This window comes from Carcharodon carcharias, chromosome 26 (assembly GCF_017639515.1).
Source record: "Carcharodon carcharias isolate sCarCar2 chromosome 26, sCarCar2.pri, whole genome shotgun sequence".
Lineage (NCBI taxonomy): Eukaryota > Metazoa > Chordata > Chondrichthyes > Lamniformes > Lamnidae > Carcharodon > Carcharodon carcharias.
Window position 1 is genome coordinate 12,864,481 of NC_054492.1, and position 22,127 is coordinate 12,886,607.

The window sequence follows — 22,127 nt, forward strand, 5'->3', positions numbered from 1 at the left end:
TATTAAGTTGAAGTTGTTGATCTGGAATCCAAGTTGTTTTGATTTCCCTTCAGTGGATAGTATGGATTGGAGAAGACATACAATGCATGGGCCGCTTTCATCTTTGTGTGAATACGATTTTTGACCGCAATACAAACTTGCCCCCATCCGACTACAACTTCTGTCGCTTGCTGGAGTTGGTATGACTGGGTTTGAACAGCAAGGGGAGCTCCAGTCTAATTTAACACGCTGCTTTTGGGCAGGGGAGGTGGGTGATATCAGGGAATCTCAGGAAAGCTGAGTGGTGGGTCAGTGATCCTGGCTCTGGACAGGGGTGGGTTGCTGCTCTTGCTGCTGCTTCTGCTTCTGCTGCTCCTGCTGCTGCCTCTGCCTCTGCCTCACTTGCCCTCTTATTATTTGAAAGGTTGACGCATAAGAGACCCAGTTTCGACAGCTTGCGAAGGACCTGCCCCGGTGCAGAAGGGAAAAGAAGGAACATTTCAGCACCCAGCCGCTGGAAAAGAGGGGCAGCGTCGCTCCTTCCCAGCCCGAAAGGTATGTAGAAGAGGAATTGCAAACTTTGCTCCGCCTGTGAACTGTTCGTGGTATTTGCACCAATATTCGCTGCTAGCATCCCGGAGCCACTATGAACTAGTGAGATGCAACTGCAGATATAAAACGGCAGGTTCTCGGCTAGAAACACGCCCTGTCTGCTTCGATCTTTTATTTTTCATCCCTTTTTGAGATTTTTCTTGTTGCATTTTTTTTTTTAACGGTGCACCTTTTTTTGCGGTGAGCTTTGTGCACGCTTCTTTCATTGTTCTTGAAATCATTGCACTGCTCCCTCCAAATGTACCGATTTACAAATTCGTAATCTGTGCTTTAAACAGGGACCTAAACTGAGAATATCGTTATCTTGATTATTTTGGAGTAAGAAACTAGGTGTGGACCCGAGTATTTTGCCTCACAATGCCACATACTTCGGTGCCGCAAGACATTGTGGAGATTTACTGTCAGTCTATTAGGGACAAATCTCAAATTCTGTTAGTCAGTGCTAAACCAAGGCAACACACACATCATACAATGAAATCACATACATTAGGGAGATGCCAAGGGTTGTAGAGCAAAAGAAAACATGTGTGATGAACATGCAGGGACCTGTATGCAATACAAATCAAACCAGGAGTGGCAGTTAGACTATATATTTATATATCATGAAAAAGGGATGAGCTCTCAGTTAACTCATGCTGTGAATTATTTAAATTAGGAGTAAGGCTTAGATTCATAGAATGATTCCAGCACAGAAGGAAGCCACTTGGCCCATTGTGTCAGTGTTGGCTCTCTGTGAGAGCGATTCAGCTTGCTCCATTTGCCTTGCCTGCCTTTTCCCCATAGTGTAGTAATTATGGTTTTGTTAAATGTTGGACTGTACCTTTAAGAATAGCCCTGTGATGTAAGATCGCATGATCTGTGTAAACCAATTGGTTAGCAGCGCAGGCTACCTCCACAGTCAGTGTAGAGATAGAGATGGAGTTGAAAGCATATGTTAGTTGCTGCTGGCTGTATTGTAAGTAAATTTAATGTTTCCACTTAGAAAGTTGTCTGCAGATCAACTCTATTACAAATAGGCGACAAGGCCACACTACAACAAACTGGCGAAGAGGATAAATCAGGATAAATCAAGATAAATTGGAATCGGTACTGTACCTTGCCCAGTGATTGTGAGTATCAACGTCCATTTAAAATAACAGAAGATATGCTCATGCAAAATGCCACAATTTGGTAGAATCGATCCCTTTAAGCCAGCCACAGATGATTGTCTCAGTATATAGAACGCATCGCATTCTTCTTTCAAACAAATGAAATCATGGGAGAAGAGAAGAGGCGAGCGATCCTCTTGCGTACTTGTGGGAGCAAAATCTACAGTTTGATTCGAAGTTTGATGGCACCCAGATTTGAAGAATTTTGCAGAATTGGTGTTCCTTTTGAGGGGAGATTTTTCAACCCCAGCCCTCAGTCATGCTACAGAGGTTGTGGTTCAATTCGCGAAATAGATTCCCGGGTGAGACAATTGCTAGCTACGTGGTGAATTTGAAGCAACTAATGGAACATTGTGAATTCGGTGAGACTCTGAACGACATACTCAGAGATCGTTTAATGTGTGGTGTGAAAGAAGACACTATTCAGAGAAGATTACTGGCTGAAGTGAATCTGGATTTTAAGAAGGCGTTAGAAATAGTGCTGGCCATGGAAAGCGCTGTAAGAGATTCACAAGCAACACAAGGGGTGCAAAATAGTGCAGTACTCCAAATCTGGCGGGAACAGTCAGCCAAAAGTGGTGCGTGAAAACAAGACTCTGCCGCCAAGCAGGAAACAGCCCCCATTAACCGAAAAATAAGAAGAAATAATATATCAGCTAAATCAAAGAACAGCTTTAATTGATGTGGAAACAATCAGTCTTTTAGCGAATGGCAGTTTAAAAAAGTAGAATGGTGCTTTTGTCACAGAAATGGACGTATAATGGAATAATGCAAAGAGAGATTTAAACAGGTTTCCAAACAACCGAAGAAGCCCAATGAAATCTACTGTGTAGAAGAGCCTGAAACAACAAATTCTGACATTTATTCATTGTTTAACATGAAAGTTGGGAAGACAGAGCCAATATCTGTTACAGGGAAATGGTAAACCAGTAAAAATGGAGGTAGACACGGGAGCTTCCACTAGTCATTGGAGAACATACTTTCAGACATTGAAATAATGGTGAACATCAATTCAATTTGGAACAAACACCTGCCAAGCTGAAAATGTAAACAGGTGAAGAAATCCAAGTAAAAAGGTATCAGCAGAGTAACTATCCATTATAGAAACCAATCAGCGCGGCTACCAGTGATGGTGGTAGTAGGTGAAAGGCCAAGCTTCCTTTGGCGAGATTGGCTAAAGGGGATTAAATTAAACTGGTCCAAAATCTTCCCATTGAGAGCAGGTGGGCTACCAGAGCTGCTTAAAAGGTACGCCATTGTCTTCAAGGACGAACTGGGAAAAATCCAAGGCCTACAGACCAAGATTTACATGGATCCAGAAGCAAGGCTGGTGCCATATGCCCTGAGAGAGAAGGTTGATGCTGTGCTGAACTGGCTAGAGAGGTTGGGTGTCATAGAAGCGGTTCAGTTCTCAGAATGGGCAGCACCTATTGTCCCTGTCCTTAAAAACCAGACCAGAGTGTCCAAATTTGTGGGGACTATAAACTAACGGTCAACAGAGCAGCCAAACTGCACAGATACCCCATTCCAAAAACCGAAGACCTATATGCCAAGTTAGCAGGATGGACGACATATACAAAGCTTGACATGAGTCATGCCTATCAGCAGTTAGTGTTGGATGACATCTCCCAGGAACTCATCACAATTAATACCCACAAAGGGTTATACCAATTCTCTTGCCTTTCGGTGTTTCCTCAGCCTGTACCATCTTTCAGAGAACAATGGAAAGCTTACTGCAGGGACTACCCCAGGTTGCAGTCTACTTAGACGATGTGCTGATAACCGGATCCGCTGAAAAGGAACATTTGGCTAACCTAGAGAAAGTCCTAAAACACTTTTTACAAGCAGAGGTGCGACTGAAAAAGGAAAAATGCACTTTTCAAGCAAAGGAAGTAATCTATTTGGGCCACAAGGTAGATTCTCAGGTGTTACACCCGGTTGAAATGAAGGTTACTGGAATAAGAGAAGCACCTGCACCCAAGACCTCTGAACTTAAATCATTTTTAGGAATGATAAATTAATATGGGCATTTTTTTACCTAATTTATCTACAGTTCTGGCCCCTCTGCATTCACTGCTAAGAAAGCACCAACATTGGCCTTGGGAGGCACCCCAAAAAGAAGTTTTCGTGAAAGTGAAACAGCTGTTTCACTCATCCAATTTGTTAGTCCATTATGACCAGGCGAAAGACTTGGTGCTAACAAGCGATGCGTCTCCCCATGGAGTGGGAGCAGTACTACCTCATAATGGATGAAGGCACAGAGTGGCCAATAGGCTATGTATCTAGGACACTTAGAACAGCTGAAAAAGGATGTTCTCTGCTTGAAAAGAAAGATCTGTCGATTATTTTTGTTGTAAAAAAATTTCACTAATACATGCACAGTCGGCATTTCATGATTGTATCAGACCACAAACCACTTTTGGGTTTGTTTAGCAAGGAAAAGGCTACACCACCCATAGCCTCAGCAAGAACACAATGATGGGCCTTAATTTTGGCAGCTTATGATTTCACCTTTGTGCATAGGCCTGGCATTCACATCGCAAATGCCAATGCCCTGAGTTGCCTGCCCTCACAAGAGAATGACAACCACGTCACAGTTCCACAGGAACTCATTTTACTGTTGAATTTTCTGGGTTTCTCGCCAGTACGTGCCAGACAGCTCCTAGACTTTAAGAGCCGGGACCCAGTCCTATCTTGAGTGTGAGACCAAGTGTTACATGATTGGTCTCAGGAGCCAGTCTCCAATGAAATGAAACCGGCCTTCAACTAAAGACATGAGACGAGCAGTCAAGATGGTATTCTATTGTGGGGTGCACGGGTAATAGTTCCTCCAAAGGGAAAGGAGCTACTTTTAGTTGAGCTACACAGTGCCCACATAGCCTGAGTGAATTTTTTAAAAAGGATGTTAACAATAAATACTTATTGTGTTTGGAATTCTGCCAGGAAGCTTCAGTCCAGCACCAACTTGGCAGAGGGCTTTGCTCAGAACTTAGTGTGCGTCCTTTCCAGTGTGGAAATTGTGGCCAATTCCATTAGCACATGTGGACTCAACCAAAATGCAGCTTCTGAGGATCAATGTCTCCGCTTCCATTTCAACACTAGTAGCAGCCACCCTCCATCTGAGCGCTGACTTCTGTTGTGTAAGCTCAAAATGTTGCCATCATGGCTGTGGATTAGTGTGCAAAGGAGCTGACAGGGTATCCCAGCAGTCCAGCAATCTGTCCTCCAACAGATTATTATGAGGGGCTGTCCTGAGACAGTGTCAGTAACTCTGTGGGACACACACCTGCTGTCCCCTCTCAGGATGACAGCATTTGTGATCTCACCCCACCACTCGATCAGCCCTTGCCAGCTAGCCAGCCAGTTCAGACTGCTGCCAGCCGTGCCGAGATGGTGCAGGCTGGAGCCTGGCATTCTATGCCCAGAGCCACTCAACGTCAGCCTCTGAGGCCATCTTCAGTCTCCTCCGCTGAAAGTCAGCAACCTTCCACCAAACATGCTGCAGCCATTTTGGTGGCACTGTGTAGAAACACAAGGGCAGGCAAAGGCTGATGGAAGACAGCCACCAAGGGAATGTATAAAGTCGATTAATTTTGTTTTGTATGCAGTGTGGCACAACTTACTTTATAAATTTGGTTTGGAATGTGTATTAGCTTTTCTTTTTCCATTGTGGCCAACAGCACGATGTAATAGTGACAGAGAGAAGGTGGGGCTTTTGGTGAATGGGGGTTGAGGTTGAGGTTACTAGTAACTGGTCCTGGAAGAGTTAATTCTTCATGTAGAGCCTGGGGTGGGGGCGGCAAAGGGGCTGTTTGCCGCCTTCTTTCCTCTTCCTCCTCTTACGTATCCTCCTCTTCCTTCCCTCCTCCCCTTTCTTCTAGCAGCTTGTCGTGCTCCATATGGCCTCTGCTTTTTCTCCCACTCATGTTGTAGGAGCAGGGGAATGTCTAGTGGTGCATCTGTATCTGGGAGCAGCTGGATTGTGCAGAAGCCTTGAAGTTGGAAAGTTGTACTTCAGCAGCTGCCACACGGCTCTCTGTAGACTTTTGAAACTTGAAACAACAATGGAAAGTGCCAAAAACACGTGGAATCCTAGCAACAGCCAGAAGAAATTAGCCAGCTGCTAAGCTATAAGTAGTTGATGATCCCTTTAAAAAGCCCTGGTGGGGGTACTTCTTGCTGCTTAACATGAGTTTAGCTATGTGAAGTTAAGGTAGGGTGTAGGCTGCAGTGTTGAACTCCAAAATGGCAATGCTGGTGTTAAATCAGCATTATACATTGATAACATACTTCTGCACGTGTTAACTCCTTTACCAAGCTGGCACCCAGTGCTCTTCATGACAGGTGTGCATGTGTGTGTGCGCACGTACATGTGCATGTGTCTGTACTCGTAGTGCCCAACAACCAGTTGTTACTGAGTCCAAATTCTCACCCTCCACAGCCGGTGCATAATTTGCTGTTTTGTGGACTCCACACACCAGTTTCTGGTGGAGATGAATAAACACAAGTCTGGAAGAGAAATCTCTTTGGCTTTCGGGAAGAAATTTCAACCTTCACCATTAATCACCACTTACCAGGATAAGGAAGTTAAAAATCATTAAAACACGAGAACTACAAATCACATAGTACAGTTGAGCACTATCATTGTATAATCTCTGTCTAATCTAATGTAGTTCTGAGTTAATTGTTTCTGTTGACATTTTTTGTGTCCAACCTGTACCAAGGCCTCCAATTTTATATTCCGTTGAGGTCCTCCCATTCTGCAGCTCAGATGCTTAAACAGCGTTTAAGATGCTTAGAAATGGGAATTAAGGGGGATTTTTTTCCTAAAATTTGCTTGTGCTTTTTTGGGGTAGCTTGCCCTTAGTATCGGCCTCCTGGCCCCTGTTCTCCAATGCCCAATCAGCATATCAGCCCTTTCCTCTGGATGTCATCGCCAAGGACCCCAACGTCTCTTTTTTAAAAGCAGCCAGCAACTCCTTGCAGCACCTTCCAAACCTGCGAGCTGCAGGACCTAAAAGGACAAGGGCAACAGCCACATTGGACCACCCCCACCATCCGGTTCCTCTCCCAAGTTACACACCATCCTAACTCGGACATTGCTCCCTACTTAACAGCGCTGTGGGACTGCCTTCACCATATATACTGCAGTGGTTCAAGAAGAGAAAGCCCATGACCAGCTTCTCAAGGGTGGCCACAATAACAACTTATATTTATATAGCAGCGTTTTAAAACAAACTATGACACAGCCATATAAGGAGATATTAGGCCAGATGGCCAAAAGCTTGGCCATAGAATTGGGTTTTAAAGGAGTGACTTAAAGGAGGAAAGCAAGGTAGAAAGGCGGAGAGGTGTAGCGAGGGAATTCCACAGCTTGGGGCCCAGGCAACTGAAGGGATGACCACTGGTGTGGAACAATTATAGTTGGGAATGCATAAGAGATCATAATTGGCAGGGGCGGGGTGAAGGGGGTTTCAGATATCTCAGAGTTGTAGGGTTGGAGGAGGTTACAGAGATGAGGAAGGGCAAGGTCATGGAGGAATTTGAAAACAGTTTGTGAATTTGAACATTTTAAAGTCAAGATGCTGCTTGACTGGGAGCTGATGTAGGACACTGAGCACAGAGGTAATCCCAAAGGGATGATAGGGTAACAGCACTTGATACAAGTTAAGACACAGGGAGCAGAGTTTTGGATGGCATCAGATTTTTGGAAGGTAGAATGTCACAACTTGCTGAGTAAATATTTTAATCCTAGCCTTCCCCCTGTTTCTTTTGCCAATTAATTAAATTGACCCTCTCAATGTGGAAACAGCTTCACATTATTTATACTATCATAATTCTGAACACCTCTATTAAATCTCCCCTTAACCTTCTCTGCTCTAAGGAGAACAATTCCAGCTTCTCCCGTCTTTCTATGTAAATAAAGCTCCTCATCATTATGGTAACTCTTTCCTGCACCCTCTACAACCTTAATCACGACTCTAAAATGTGATGCTCAGAATTGGATCGATCACATCATATTTGGAGAATGATTATAGGCAGAATTTTACAGCCCTGTCACGGTGGGGGCGGGGCCATGAAATGCAGTGAGCCGTTCAAAAGCCCTTTGACTCCAGTGGGACTGTAAAATCTGCCAAATGTTTTGTACAGATGTGCTACACAGTCTTGTCTATTTCCAAAATTACAGTGTATGAGTACTCTTAAAAACTGTACTGTGATATGAATCAGTTTCATTACAGTTGTAGTATAAGTCCAGATTGAGGGTCCAACCTGACATTGGAGTGTGACCTCTTTGGTGGAGAGAGCTTTGCTGTGTGTGTAGTAGAGCCAAGGTCCAGATTCACATTGCACATGCCTGGCAGCGCTGTAAGGTGGAGATCACTTTGCACTGAATCTGACCTTGTTCATGTTTGAGAGGGTGTAGAGGAGATTTACCAAAATGATTCCAGGGATGAGGGGCTTTAACTACAAGCTTAGGTTGGAGAAGCCTGGGCTGTTCTGCTTGGAATAGAGAAGGCTAGGGGAGATTGTATAGGTGTTCAGCATTTTGAAGGACTTTGATAGATTACGACAGGTTTAGATCAGGCGGACAAAGAAAATGCTGTTTCCTTTAGCTGATAGTACAAGGACTACAGACTTAAGGTTTGGGCAAGAGATACAGAGGGATGGGAAGAGCCTTTTTACACAGCAAGTGGTAATGACCTGGGACTTGCTGCCCACGAAGGTGGTGGAAGCAGAAATGATCAATGATTTTAAAAGGAAATGGGATGGGAACTTGAGGCAAATGAACTTGCAGGGCTACGGGGATAGAGAGGGGGAATGGGACTGACTGGATTTTTCTACAGAAAACTGGCTTGGACTCAAAGTGCCGCATGGTTTCTTTCTGTGCTATAATGACGCCATGACACATTAAACTACATATATCGGTACGGTTATCTGATGGGGTCAGTGCAATTAGACCCAAAGAAGAGGACTTTGCCGACCCTAATTTTAAAAGAAATGCTCGTTTATCTGTGGCTGGAAGGTAATCTTTGCGAGGCATCTTCTGAGGTTTGGAAACATGGATCATTTTGATTAGTTGCTTGTCACGTCATATAATTAACGTTCTAGTTTGGCTCCTGTTGTAACAAAACCATGAGCACTTTAAGGGCAACAACGAAAGTGTTGTGAATGAAGTCTGTGAGGATTACAGCTGCAGCACATCGAGTGTCTGCTCCTGGATATGTTGCAGCTTTAATTCACACTGTTCCGAGAGCTATTGAGCCAAGCTAAGAGGAAAAAAAAATACAGACTGTTACTGTCCACAGCATAACTCGCAATATTAACTCAGGGCTGGAATCGGGAGTGTGGGAGCCAAAATGGGAGGAAGAGTGCATGGGGGTCACAAACATTCGGCCCTCCGCTTCCACTTGGTGCATGAGGCCTGGAAGACCTTAACTCCTGATCCTAATCAGCATGCTGGGAAATAATGTCAAATTTAGTCAGATAATAGACTACCAATTAAAACTGAGCCTGAAAGATTCAAGACTCTGAAATTGTAGTTTGATTTGTCTTCACTGTCAGATTTATCTTCCTTTTTCTACATGACCCTGGTCCATTGAATGTTGCAGCGAGTGCTACCTGGCCCAAGATGCACAGTTAGAATAATGATGGTATCTGACATCTTTCTAGGACCATAGTTGGTCACCGGTATCAGTTCAGGTGTGCCTCAGTAGATAGTAACCTTGCCTTTAAGTCAGAACGTTGTGGGTTTAACTTCAGTGCAGTATTGCAGGGGTGCCACATTGTTGGAGGTACTGATTTTCCGATGAGGTGTTAGGCCAAGGCCTTGCCTGCCCTCCCAGTTGGATGTACAAGGTCACATGGCACTATACCTCAACGGACATTATTAAAAATATAGATTATCTGGTCAGCAGGAAGTTCTTCATCACACAATGAGTGGACTACACATGGAACCACTGGGGACCATGCTGCGTGAAAATTGGCTGCTGCATTTCCTATATTACATCAGGGAGCACACTCCAAAAATAGTACTTAATTGGCTATAAAGCGCTTTAAGATGTCCTGAGGTTGTGAAAGATGCTACATAAATGCATGTCCTTTATCAATCACAGAATTTTACCTTGTTGTGGGAGTGAACATGGGATTCGGTGGGAAGGTTTTGAGGTGGGCAGTTTCCCTATTTTATGTGCCCCTCCCTCCATCCCTCCCCCCACCCCCCACACTAAAAACACTTAGTGGGGGCATGTCAAATCCAGCTCCATGTTTCAGGCCTGTGACTTTTCATCAGAAAAGAGAAAGTCCTCTTGGTATGAAAGCCAAAGGGAGTAGTGATTAGTAAAGTAAAGAAACAAAAGATTGCCCAGGTAAGGTTTGAATGGCAAGGTAACAGCCATCTGAATGCAGGGGATGGTCCTTTGAATGTGGAGGCTGGTGGGGTGGAAGTTGGACAGAAGGGGAACACTGTCATGGTTCCTGGAATTAGGAGAAGGGTTGAGGGCAGCAGTGTGTGAATTAGATCAGACGCGGTGGAGGGCCTAGTCCACCATCCACAACAGCGGTGGGGTGGAGGGGGGCACAGTCCTTGGTTGGCACATGGAAGTGCTAGAGTGGAAGATTGCATCCTCTGCCATTCCCGCCACTTCTATCATGATGCCATCACCAAATACATCTTCCCCTGTCTCCCCTTTTAGTATTAATAAGGGACTATTCCCCCCATGAAACCCTTGTCCGCTCTTCAGTCGCCCCTCACACCCCCTCCCTTCCCTTTCCATGCCAATGCAGAAGATGAAACACCTGCCCATTTACCTCCTTCCTTCTCACCATCCAAGGCTCCAAGCACTCTTCCAAGTGAAGTAGTGATTCTCTTGTACTTCTTTCAATTTAGTATACTCAATTTGTTGCTCGTGATGTAGTCTCCTAAACATTTGGGAGATGAAACGCAGGCTGGATGACTGCAAGCATGAGCCGGAGCTCCCAGTTGCTCGCCATTTCAATTCCCCATCTTGTTCCCACTCTGACCTCTCTGTCCTTGACCTGCTGCAGTGAAGCTTAACCTGATCTTTTGACTGGGCACTCTACAACCTTCTGGCGTCAACACCGACTTCAGCAATTTTAGATCTGCCCCCGCCTTGTTTCAAGACTTTTTATTTTGGTTCAGTTTCTGTTTCTTTCTTAATCCCTTTGCTTTGCATTCGGATGACTGTCATCCAGCCACTTGGACGTCAAGACATATCTTGTGCTTCTTTATGCATTACCATCCCTTTGGCTTTTGTACCATGAACCCTTTTTTGTCACTTAATCTCTCCTGACCTCCACCCTATCGCAGACCTTTCCTTTTGTTCTTCCTTCTCCCTGTCACCTGCTCAAAACCTATTACATTTCTAACTTTCCTCAGTTCTGATTAGAGGTCACTGGCCTGAAGCGTTAACTCTGTTCAGCCTTCAATCCACATCTTCTAATTACTGACTCTCTGACCGCTGGTAATAGTTTTTCTCCATTCACCCTTTCAAAACCTCTCATAATTTCGAACAGTTCTCCTCCTGCCTTTTTGAAGAGAGCTCCAGAATGAGTTCACTGACTATATGGTGCCATCAAAATACTATGAAACCTTTGTGATTGAATTTCATAAGAATTTAAATTTCACTGAGTTTGTGAATTTAAAGAAATCACTAAAAAATGCAAATTTCAATGAAATGGATTTAAAGAAGCCAGTAAAATATGTAAATTTCAATGAAAATTAATGTCACTTCAAAGCTTGAAACCAATAAATGCACTCAAAAGCATTAAATTGAAGCCCACAGATGAAATAATTTTATAATAACTAGTATCCATTCATAGCTCCATGAGAGATGAGAGCTACAATACACAGGAGAAGCTCCTGTCAATCATTAAAATCTAGAAGAACTTATCCTATAAGCCATTGACTGTAATGTGCCTCCATTAATTAACAAAACACTATGGGGAAGGAAATCCACTTCAGCGCCTAGCAACCTGTGATTTTCTGGCCATTCTTTAATCAAATCGAAATTATGGGCTGGCAACACTTGAAATGGAAATCCGAAGGAAAGGGGTCTCTAATTGAAATATGTTTTATGATTCAAGATTTTGAAAAAAAAATTGCCTGTGTTCTAAATTAAACTTCCATTGGATATGTTTAAATTGCTACAGTCACAATTGTGTCACAATTCAGCAGAATTACAAAACCAATTAGATTTAGAACCTTTGCACATATTTGGTGCTTTGCTACTGGTTGTTGTTGCCTATGGCATGGCCTTTAGCTCTAAGCAATGAAAATTAGTGCACATATATTTCACTGGAAGAGGTTCATTAAACTTGATAACTGCAATTAAATTTCCTACATCACAGCAGTGACTAAACTTCAAAAGTAACTCAATGGCTGGAAAGTGCATTGATGCATCTTAAGATCACAAAAAGCCCAGTGCAAATGCAGTTATTTTCTTTGATTTTTCCCCCTTCCTTTCTTTTATGACCAGGGACATTACGGTATTGGACGAACGTTCCCAGTTGCTTTAGATGACCATCTTCGTAGTTTGATGAGCTTTCAGCTTCAGTTAAGTGCAGGGATTTTTATACAAACAGCTTGGATAATAAATAACAAGGGAAGATATTACAGCAAAAAAAAAATGCTAAATAAAGACAGGAAATTTTGGAAACACTCAGCAGGTCAGACAGCATCAGTGGAGAAAGAAGCAAAGTTAATGTTTCATGTTGATGATCTTTCATCCACACTTTTTTGTTTTTGTAACAGAAATGTTAAACTAGGTTTACATTTTTATCCGCTGTTCCTCAAGATCCAGCCCAATAATTAAAGTAATCCAACTAGCTGACACACATATTTCCAAAACATGCTTAGAATTTATGCTGCATCGTATTTTATTGCAGTTATTCTGACTGATTTAAATCTCTCCTTTGGCAGTTAAATTTGAATCTCTCAGAAGTGCTGTCAGTGTGAATTAGCCAAACTTGAGACTATTATTGTGGCTCAGCTGAAATGTGTCTTGAAGCTCGGTTTACCAGTCCTGTGCTGTGATGTAAATGTCCTACATTGGCAGTTACATTTATTGTGTATTGAAAATGGGCGCTTTAGAATCTTAAAGTAGTTTCACCTTAGTAAGGTTAGTCAGTTAAGACTAATGAGCACTATTTAGGGCAAGTGACCTGTTGCAGCAATTGGTTGGTTATCCTACAGCAAGCGCAAAATACTGAGGATGCTGGAAATCCAAAATAAAAACAGAAAATGTTGGAAATATTCTGCAGCTAGAGGAACAGAATTAACATTGCAGGATGGTGACCTATCATCGATGGGGAGATGTTAGAGGCTAACCATTTTTGAGCAAGCGCAGGACTAGAGAACAGGTGGGGAGGAACAAAAAGAAAGGTCTGTGATAGGGTGGAGGGCAGGAATGATTCTGGGACAAAAGGGAGATGGCGTAAGGCAAAATGGGGTGGTAATGGGATAAGTGAAGGAACAAGAGATGTGTCTAGAGGGGGTATAAATGGTAGGAGGATCACAGAGGGAAAGGGAGGCTTGGAAAAGCTGGCAAAGAGGAGAGAACTGTTCTTTCAGTTCTAGTTAGAAACTGGAATTTTCTCTGCCCTTGGGCTTTTTAATGATTTTTTTTCACATTGCACTATGGCAGGTGTAAAAATGTAGGATTTGTTGCAGGATTTCAGCATTTTCCTTCACAGTATTAAACAATAAGTTGCAATGTGAAAAAAGTGAATAATGAATTGAACTGAGAATTCAAATTCTGAGAGCTGCTTTCAAAGTTGCTATTTTCTTCCATTCAAATTTCAGCTCCTCTGATCTCCCCATGTATTGTCTCCTTCTGGCATACATCAAACCCATTTGCCCTCGTGGCCTAGGATGAAGGGTCTCTTTAGGCTAATTGATCATGAGAGCCATACAGATAACCCTGATCCTGACTCACTTTTCATTTGGAATCATTAAGTAACAATGCCGGGCAGGAGCATTGGCTGATAATCCCCATTAGAGCGATAAGGCTAATTGCGATGTCCTGACTCCGGCCCTGACTGACATTAGCAAACTGACCAATTCACACCATATTCTGCAGGGTAGTTCCTGAATGAGCTACAGTTTTTAATCTTCCCACGATAATGGTTGTGGTGAGTGTGGGATAGGAGTGATTGGATGGAAAGCAATTGACCTCAGTGCGCCTGGAAATGGAAAGATTTAGTGAATTCTCATCAAGTTTCCCATCTTTTGATTGCTTCCATCATAAGGTCAGAAGTGAGGACGTTTGCTGATGATTACCCCATGTTCAGCACCATTCACAACTCCTCAGACACTGAAGTAGTCTATGTCCAAATGCAGCAAGACCTGGACAATATACAGGCTTGGGCTGACAATGACAAATAACATACGTGCCACAAAAGTGCCAGGCAATGACCATCTCCAACAAAAAAGCATCCATTGCAATGAATAAACATCCTTACAGCTCCAGTTGGACGCTTTTGTGGCTTCGCTTGCTGCATGTGGAGGTAACGAACTCCATGGAGACGGCCTCCTTATGACAGGCCGACCGGGGTGGGTGGGGAGGTTTGTGCCATTGGAGCCAGAGGCCCTATTCCCCAAACAGGAGCCCTTGGGCAGGAAAGGACATAGCCAAAGCCTAAGTAATTCAGCTGGATGAAGTTCCCCTCCACTCTGAGGGGTGTAATGGGCTTGTGCTCTCATTATGTTTATTTCCACCCATGCTGCTAAGGGCAGCTCCATGTTGAGGAACCCTTGCAGTCACCAACTTGCCTTAGCAGCACCCACCTCTCCCAAGGCTTCAAATTGAGGCAATTCAGTAATTCTGTCCCACAAGAGATGCCATACAGTCAGAAGCTGGGAGATTTCAATTGCAGGCTGCGCCACCAGGGAAGCGGTGGTAGCCGCTGGTAATGCACCCACCAGAGGCCAAGGATTGCCAAGGGAGTGAGGGTGGGATGGTGATCACGGGGTGGGGTTGCGGGAGGGGTGGTCGGCAGCAAGGGCAGGGACATGACTCTCAACGGGCCCCTCCCCCCACTCCCGATGCCAGATCCCTCAACCAGGCACTGAATGCCTTTGAAAGAGTGATCCTCAAACGTGGTAGCCCACAAGCCACCCCGACAGGGTTAGTGTTTTGGGCGTCCCACCTGGTAACTGCCTTGACCACCTATAGGTGACCATTACTTGGCCACTTAAGGGCCTCAGTTGTTGGCGAGGTGGGAAGGGTGTCCATGAGCCTTCGTATTCACCGTCCATATTCGTCCACGAACCTTCCTGCCCCAGATGTCATGGAGCAGGGGCAGGAAGGTAGCGAGGTCCCCAAAGGTGGCAGCACCCTGCTGCCCAATTAAATGCCTCCTGACCCCAAACCCACCATTGGGGAGGGCATTAAATTCCACCCCATGTCAAGAGTTAGAAGTTATTGTACCTTAAGGGCTGTCACAAGTGTGTTTGGGAGGCAGGTAAATCATAACCTATTACTTTGCCTACCGATATGATGAGAATTTTTGAAGGTTTGTTCAGTACACTGTTACGGACAAGGATGAGAGAGAACTGAAATGCCTGCTCCTTTCCCTTATTGCTGTAGTCAGTAGTGTTTTTGAAAAGGAAGGTGTTGATGTTTCTTAACCCCCTGAGTGTATGGTCAATTTGAATAACCAGCAGCAAGCTTTTTGTGGGTTTAAGTAGGATTGTTTATTCAGACGTTCGTCCAGAAAATCTAATTTTACGTCACTCATTCACCGCTCACACTTCAGGAAGATACAATTAAAGAGGATAGTGCACTTTTACAAGTTACAAACAAAGGAATAGTTTGTAAGTCATGTGATTGGCTCTTCACGGTGCTGGCCTGGTGAAGAAGAGGTTCTTTTCCACTCATGAAGTACAGTTAGGAGAATCCAATACTGAAGTTATATATCAAAGTCGTCGCAGGATTCCCTCGAAGAGGTGGGTTTTCAGCAGGTATGAAGTTAGTTGTAGTCTTATTACCAGGAGGTTGTTTTTTTTTGTACTGGTATACTTGAAAAAAGGAACAGTCTTGGAGACCTTATGATGTTGCAGTCTCCAGTCCTAATAAATGTTGCTACCTTTGCGGCTACTGTCTCTTGCTTTGTTGTTTGAAGATGGACTCGTTCTCCACCATGCTTGGAGGAAGTAAGGTTAGTTATATGTGGTCAGTTTTAGTCACATGACCACCTAATCAATACTTATGTTGTCTAACCAGAATGATTTGAAGCAATAAACCACTGCTACACAATAGGGGACAGATGGTGACCATTCACACCTACTTATGCTGAACTGGTTCATCTACAGCTCTCTTTGTTAAGATTTGAGCTCGGAGGCAGTGAGTCTAGGAGTCTATAGATTTTGTGTTTTGGGTAAGTCCACAAACAATAGGCGGTGTGAATTCTACAAATGGTTTTGCCTTGGTATGTCCATTCAAGGGGGGCACCCCACCCATGGTCATTCAGTTTGGAATTTTCCAGGGGCTTGAGATAGTTCTGAGTTATTGCAGAAATTGCAAAAGTCACTTGACCCTCAGCAGCCATCTTAAAAGCCTTATAATATCCACTTTAAAAGAAAAGACAGATCCAGACAATTATATACTGAAAGCAATCCATATTTAATTATGAATATGCCATGACTGGGCATGACAACAGTTTCTCTCTCAATTTAACTTTGCACCAGGTTTTCAGTCTGCATTCCCAATGGTAATGTGTATTGTGGTTAGTTTGTGTGATTGACCCACAAATTGGTAATGACCTGCCAGTGATCCCACAGGATGTGAGATCAGCAATATGCTGGGGTGTTCTATTTAAATGTTGTGTAATGGAATGACTGTAGGTTATATTGCTGCACAGCTCATGCATTTTGACCATTTCACAGTTCTGATGCCAACTTGCTTACAGCTATATATAACTACATCATTAGCTAACTAATGGCATGTGAAATAATTCATTATTTGAAGTCCATCAGCATATACTTACTGGGAAACTTTTAAAAAAAATCTTGGGTTGTCGACATCACTTGTAAAGGCTGCATTTATTACTCTTCCCTAGCTGTCCTTGAGAAGGTGGTGGTGGACCTTCTTGACTGATTGCAATCTGGGTGGTGAAGTTGCTGCCACAATGCCATTAGGTTGGGAGTTTTAGGATTTTGACCCAGCATTGATGAAGGAATGGTGATAAATGTTCAAGTCAAGTTGGCATGTGACCTCAATGGGAAATTGGAAGTGGTGATATTCCTATGCACCTGCTACCCTTGTCCCTCTCGCTAGTGGAGGCCACAGGTTTTGGAAGTGTTACTGAAGAAGTCTTAGCCAGTTCCTGCAGTGCAACTTGTACACGATGGTCAGGATGATTAGGCTTTGTAGTATTGAGAGACCAACAACATTACTGGACGACTACTGAGAAACTCGAGCGTCCTTGCCAACATTCAACCTCAATTAACACCAGCAAGAACAGATTGATTGGTCAATCCTGTTTGTGGGAGCTGTGCACAGATTGGCTGCCGCAACATCTACATAGCAACACTGATGAGACTTAAAAAGCAATTCATTGGCTCTGAAGTGTTCTTAGGGTGTGAGAAGGTGCTACATAAATGTAAGCCCCTTTTCTTTATCTAAGTAGCAAGCATAGAGAACGTTCTATATCCTTTATTGTCAGTTGTGTTTGATGACAGCAGAATCCTAAGGCTCTACAGGAGAGAAGGAAGGTCTGTTAATCGCCTTTGCTGAAGGCCAGTGAAGCCTTTGTTCTGTCTCTGTGTAAGATTAAACCACTTAGCATTGAAATTAACTTCTGTTCAACTGAGTAATCATGTAAACTGTGCTAAGCAACCAGGCATTGAGCCCTGTGTTGTCACTTTCTCCGAGCTATGGAGAGAAGGTGGCAGTGCAATATTAGTAGAAAATTTCTGTTACAAACGTTACATTTATTGGAAACAGACATCCCAAACCTCGTGCATTTGATTCTTTTAACTATTCTGAATGTTTCAAGCCCAAGTTAAAGAATGGGAGAGAAAGTTGTGACAAGACTTTTCATCTTTTGGATTACTTTGAGCAGTCATTTCTCCTCCTCTGTGGTCTCACCAGCTTGGAATTAACTGATAATATAAGAGCAACCCAGTTTGCATAAATCTTGGTGGGAAGGAACTGGGCAATGCTCTCAGCACTTGTAGCATTGCACAAAGCTCAGCATTGACAAAATCAACATTATGCTTATGGCCAAACATTTAGCTGAAATTTTCATGATATCTGGAAAATTGTAGAATTGAGAATGATACAGAATACATGACTTGCAGAGTCAGAATCGGGTGCTGTTTGAATGTTGCTACCTGTTATTGACAAGTGCATTTAGTGTCATACAATCATGAAAGACAGGAGAAGATCCTTCAGCCCATCATCCCTATGCTGGCTATCCAATTAGTCCCACTCCTCTGATCTGTCCTCATAACTCTGCAATCATTTTCTTTTTCCAGTATATATCGGATTTGAATGTTGTAATTGAACCTGCTTCCATCACTTGTCTTCTCAGGCAATGCATTCCCCATCATCGTAACTTGCTGCATAAAAAGAAAAAAATTCTCATCTCCCCCCCTTGTTCTTTTGCCAATTATCTTAAAATGGTGTCCTCTGGTTGTCAATCTTACTGCCAATGGAAGCAGTTTCTTCTTATTTATTCTAACAAAAGGCATTAGAACTTTGAACACCTCTGTTAAATCTCCCTGTAATTTTCTCTGGTCTAAGGTGAGTGAACCCTGCTCCTCCAATCTCTCCACATGACTGAACTTCCACATCCCTGGTACTGTCTCATTACTGATTGGCTTCCTTCAGGGTTGGAGTGAATGTTGAAGTATCTGAGATGCAAGATCATTGATGTTTCATCACTATGTGAACTGGAGGCCGAGTGAAAGCACTAAGCTGTCCCTGTTGTTCCAAACTGCTCTGAACTGCTTTGTAAATGTAAAGAGAGGTCTGGAGATTTTCCTTTGAAAACACAACGCCGTGCAAGCGAAGAAGCATAGTTGAATTAACCACTTCATTTTAATTTCTTTTAACAGCGCATTTAATTCAGCAAATGCTTGTGGTCAACTCATTAAAATTCCAGTTTAATTCCCCCACTTGGATCGTTTCCTTTTGGAACGAGTTGGTTTCCCCCTTCTTCACACCTTCGGCTTTTCATATTGCTCAGCATTCTGCTTCATTTCCTCTCTGTCCCCAGACCAGTCGCTGCTTTTGAGAGAGAGAGAGAGGGAGAAATGTCTCCTTAATTAACTGATATTTCCGCCCCTCTGCTTAGCTGAAATTTTCAGGCAATCTGGAAAATTTTAGAATTGAGAAGAGAGCATATGTGACTGCTAGGAGCAGCAGGCTTTCTTAATGTTACTGAGCTATACATGGACACAGTCACCTTACTGTAGAAGTAAAGGCAAGAGAGAATCTACGTGGATTCAACGATTACATTGAACATCAAGGGCATAATCACAAGTGAGCCGTATCCGGCAGGAGTCTGCAATTATTTTTGATAGCTTTCCTGCTTTTTTTTTTTAACAAGTATCGACAGAACTACTTCCACTGGTAAGATTTGATGAACATGGGAGGGAGGAGGGTTGTATGGAGCATACACTCTGGCATGGACCATTTGGGCTGAATGGCCTGTTTCTGTGCTGTAAGTGTGTAACTCTATATATATTTTATTGCAATATAATACACACTAAGTTCTTAGTTCCCCATTATGTTTTTTTATAACTTTGATCTAATTTCCTGATGGTACTTAGCTGTGAATCAGGGTTTTACTCTGCAACAATGAGAGAAAAGAAGTCACTTGCAGCCTTTGATAAATGTAATCTGAGTGATTATTTTTGTAAGTAGCATTAGGATTGTTAAAAATGATTGACGATATAATGTATCTTAAAGTAGAGTGGGAGTATAAGGTTATGATTTAAGAAAGGTGATCATTTTCTATCCACGAAAGGCAAGAGCTTTGTTCCTTTTTTTATGATTTAATATGACCTGTGCAGTAAAGTACACTGCAATTACTCACACTGAACCACCATTCATTCCATGTAGAAAGGAAACTAGATAAACATGAGGGAGATGGGAATAGAAGGTTATGCTGATAGGACTGGGTGAAGAAGTTTTGAGGAGATTCATGTGGAACATTAATGCTGGGGCGAGAAGTTGGCCGAATGGCCAATTCTGTGCTATACGTTCTGCATAATCCTGGTAAATCTCCTCCGTTCCCTCTCCGAGGCCTTGACATCCTTCCTGTGGTGTGCTAAATACTCCAACTGAGGCCTAGTCAGTGACTTTTAAAAAGGTTGAGCATAACTGCTTTGCTTTTGTACTCTGTGCCTCTATTTATAAAGCCTGGAATCCAGTATGCTTTTATATCAGCCTTATCAAATTGCCCTGCCGCCTTCAAAGATGTTCCTGTCTGTCTGTGGTGACTGCTAATGCACTCTTAATTATTAATGTGTTGCGAAACTGGGATCAGAAAAGATTATGCCTCTTGCCTGTGTTTTTGAGTTCGGCTGATCCAAGTTGTGTCGATCCTTTGGGCTGAATAAGATTCCATTCTTCTTCCGATGGGCCAGGGTTGGTTTCCAAACCCCCTGGTATGGCCAGTCAGAATCTGGATGCTCTGAGCTGTGTTGGGTTTATCAGCACTTAGACTCTGGACTCTACAGGTTGCGTTCACAAGACAGAATGTATCAGCTGGACATATGGCAGCTGAGAAATTGCCTGCTGTGGCAAAGGAGGTAGGAGATTTGCTTTAGCTATTTACGCCCGTTTGCTGCCAATTTACTGCATCACCGATCAGGCAGATTCTGAGGTCAGGAAATTAGATTCCGTTTGTGCCAAGCAGCAGAGGGTAAATCACTCTGTGTTAACTGTGCCACGATCACGTTGTGTGATTCAGCTGCAAAGCCACATGGCTGTGTACAGCCGTGGTACAGGCAATACTTCAATAACCTTCACTTACCCTGAGCATGGCAGTGAGACTAATGTGAATCTGACACGAAAGCTTCACTGAGCCGTAGAATCATTAAGGCACAGAAGGAGGCCATTCGCAAGTCCATGCTGGCTTCCTATAGAGCAATCCAGTTAGTCCCATTTGTTATGATTAGGTGAGAAGGGGTGAACTGGCTCCCCTCTGTTCAACCTCCTTGGTTGGTCGCAGCAAAGATTTATGTTTCCTTTTCAAGAGGATAAGTCTTTTCCAATTCAGGAAGTATTTAGCTATTTAAGCTGTGAGCAATAAAAAGCCAATCAAACAAGGTTTTCTTGAGACAAAGAAAGAGCAAATTTATTAACTACTAAATCCAAGAAAGTGAATTAAAAAAAAATCGACAAAGATTTGGCCCACATGCAGTCATTCAGGGCCACACAGACACACACACACACACACACACACACACACACACACACACACATATCAGAAATAAGGGATTTAGAGACCAACAAAAAATAGGTAAAAGAATATATGGTTCAGTGTCCTTTGATTGTGCTTTAGGTGTAGATTTTAAACATTGTAGCTGATTTGGGTTTGCAGCCAGATGTAGAAAATGATGCAATTATTACGAGATCTCAGTTTGCTGGTTGGGTTCTGATAGAGTTGGCTTTTCGAACCAGGCCACACGCTTATTCCAAAAGATAGAGATGGAGAGAGCAACCTTTAGCTTGTTTCCTCTGCTGAAGACTTTCTTGATACCCCCTGTGTCACTTGCAATCTCTCTCTCTAGTGGCTGGGCAGTCCTGCGTTAAAACACTGCACCCATTGTGTATTTCCAAGGGGTTTTGGGTGGGCCTGTCTGTGGTAGCCATTGTTTCAATGTCCAATACTTTGCATTTTAATGTTTCTTCCTTTGACAGTCACAAGTTTCGATGGGTGTCTGGTTTATAGGAAATGTCTCTCTCTTCACACTCCCTTGAGGGTGATTTGTTTGTTTCCCACCTTCATCTTGGGACGTGGCCTTGCATTTTTAACCTGTCTGAGTTCAAATTGCAAAATTTCCAGTCAGTTGACAGTTGATAAAATCAAATTTTCAACAAAGGGATGTAACCTTGTGACACATTCCCCTCCTGTATCCCCATAACTCCTGAAGTTTATTCCCCTCATGTGCCTATCTAATTTCCTTTTGAAATCATTCATTGTCTCCGCTTCCAGCGCTCTTGTAGGCAGCGAGTTCTGGGTCATTACCACTCTCTGCTTAAAGACGTTCTTCCTCTTAACTCTCCTGTATCTTTTGCCCAAACCCTCAAACCTGTGTCCCCTATTCCTTGTTTCAAGGGCTAATGGGAACAGCTTTTCTTTGTCCACCTTGTCTAAAACCGTCATGATCTTGCATACCTCTAATAAATTTCC

The 22,127-nt window shown here is 43.1% G+C and overlaps 1 protein-coding gene across 1 annotated transcript in view; it reads left to right on the top strand.

Moving 5' to 3' along the window:
* The first annotated feature begins 447 nt into the window (after nucleotides 1-447).
* sema4ba (sema domain, immunoglobulin domain (Ig), transmembrane domain (TM) and short cytoplasmic domain, (semaphorin) 4Ba) overlaps nucleotides 448-22,127 on the top strand; it is a 439,407-nt gene continuing 417,727 nt past the window's right edge. Inside the window, exon 1 of the mRNA XM_041174645.1 lies at nucleotides 448-534. The gene's annotated coding sequence lies outside the window, so the exon portion shown is untranslated. The remainder of the gene's footprint in view (nucleotides 535-22,127) is intronic.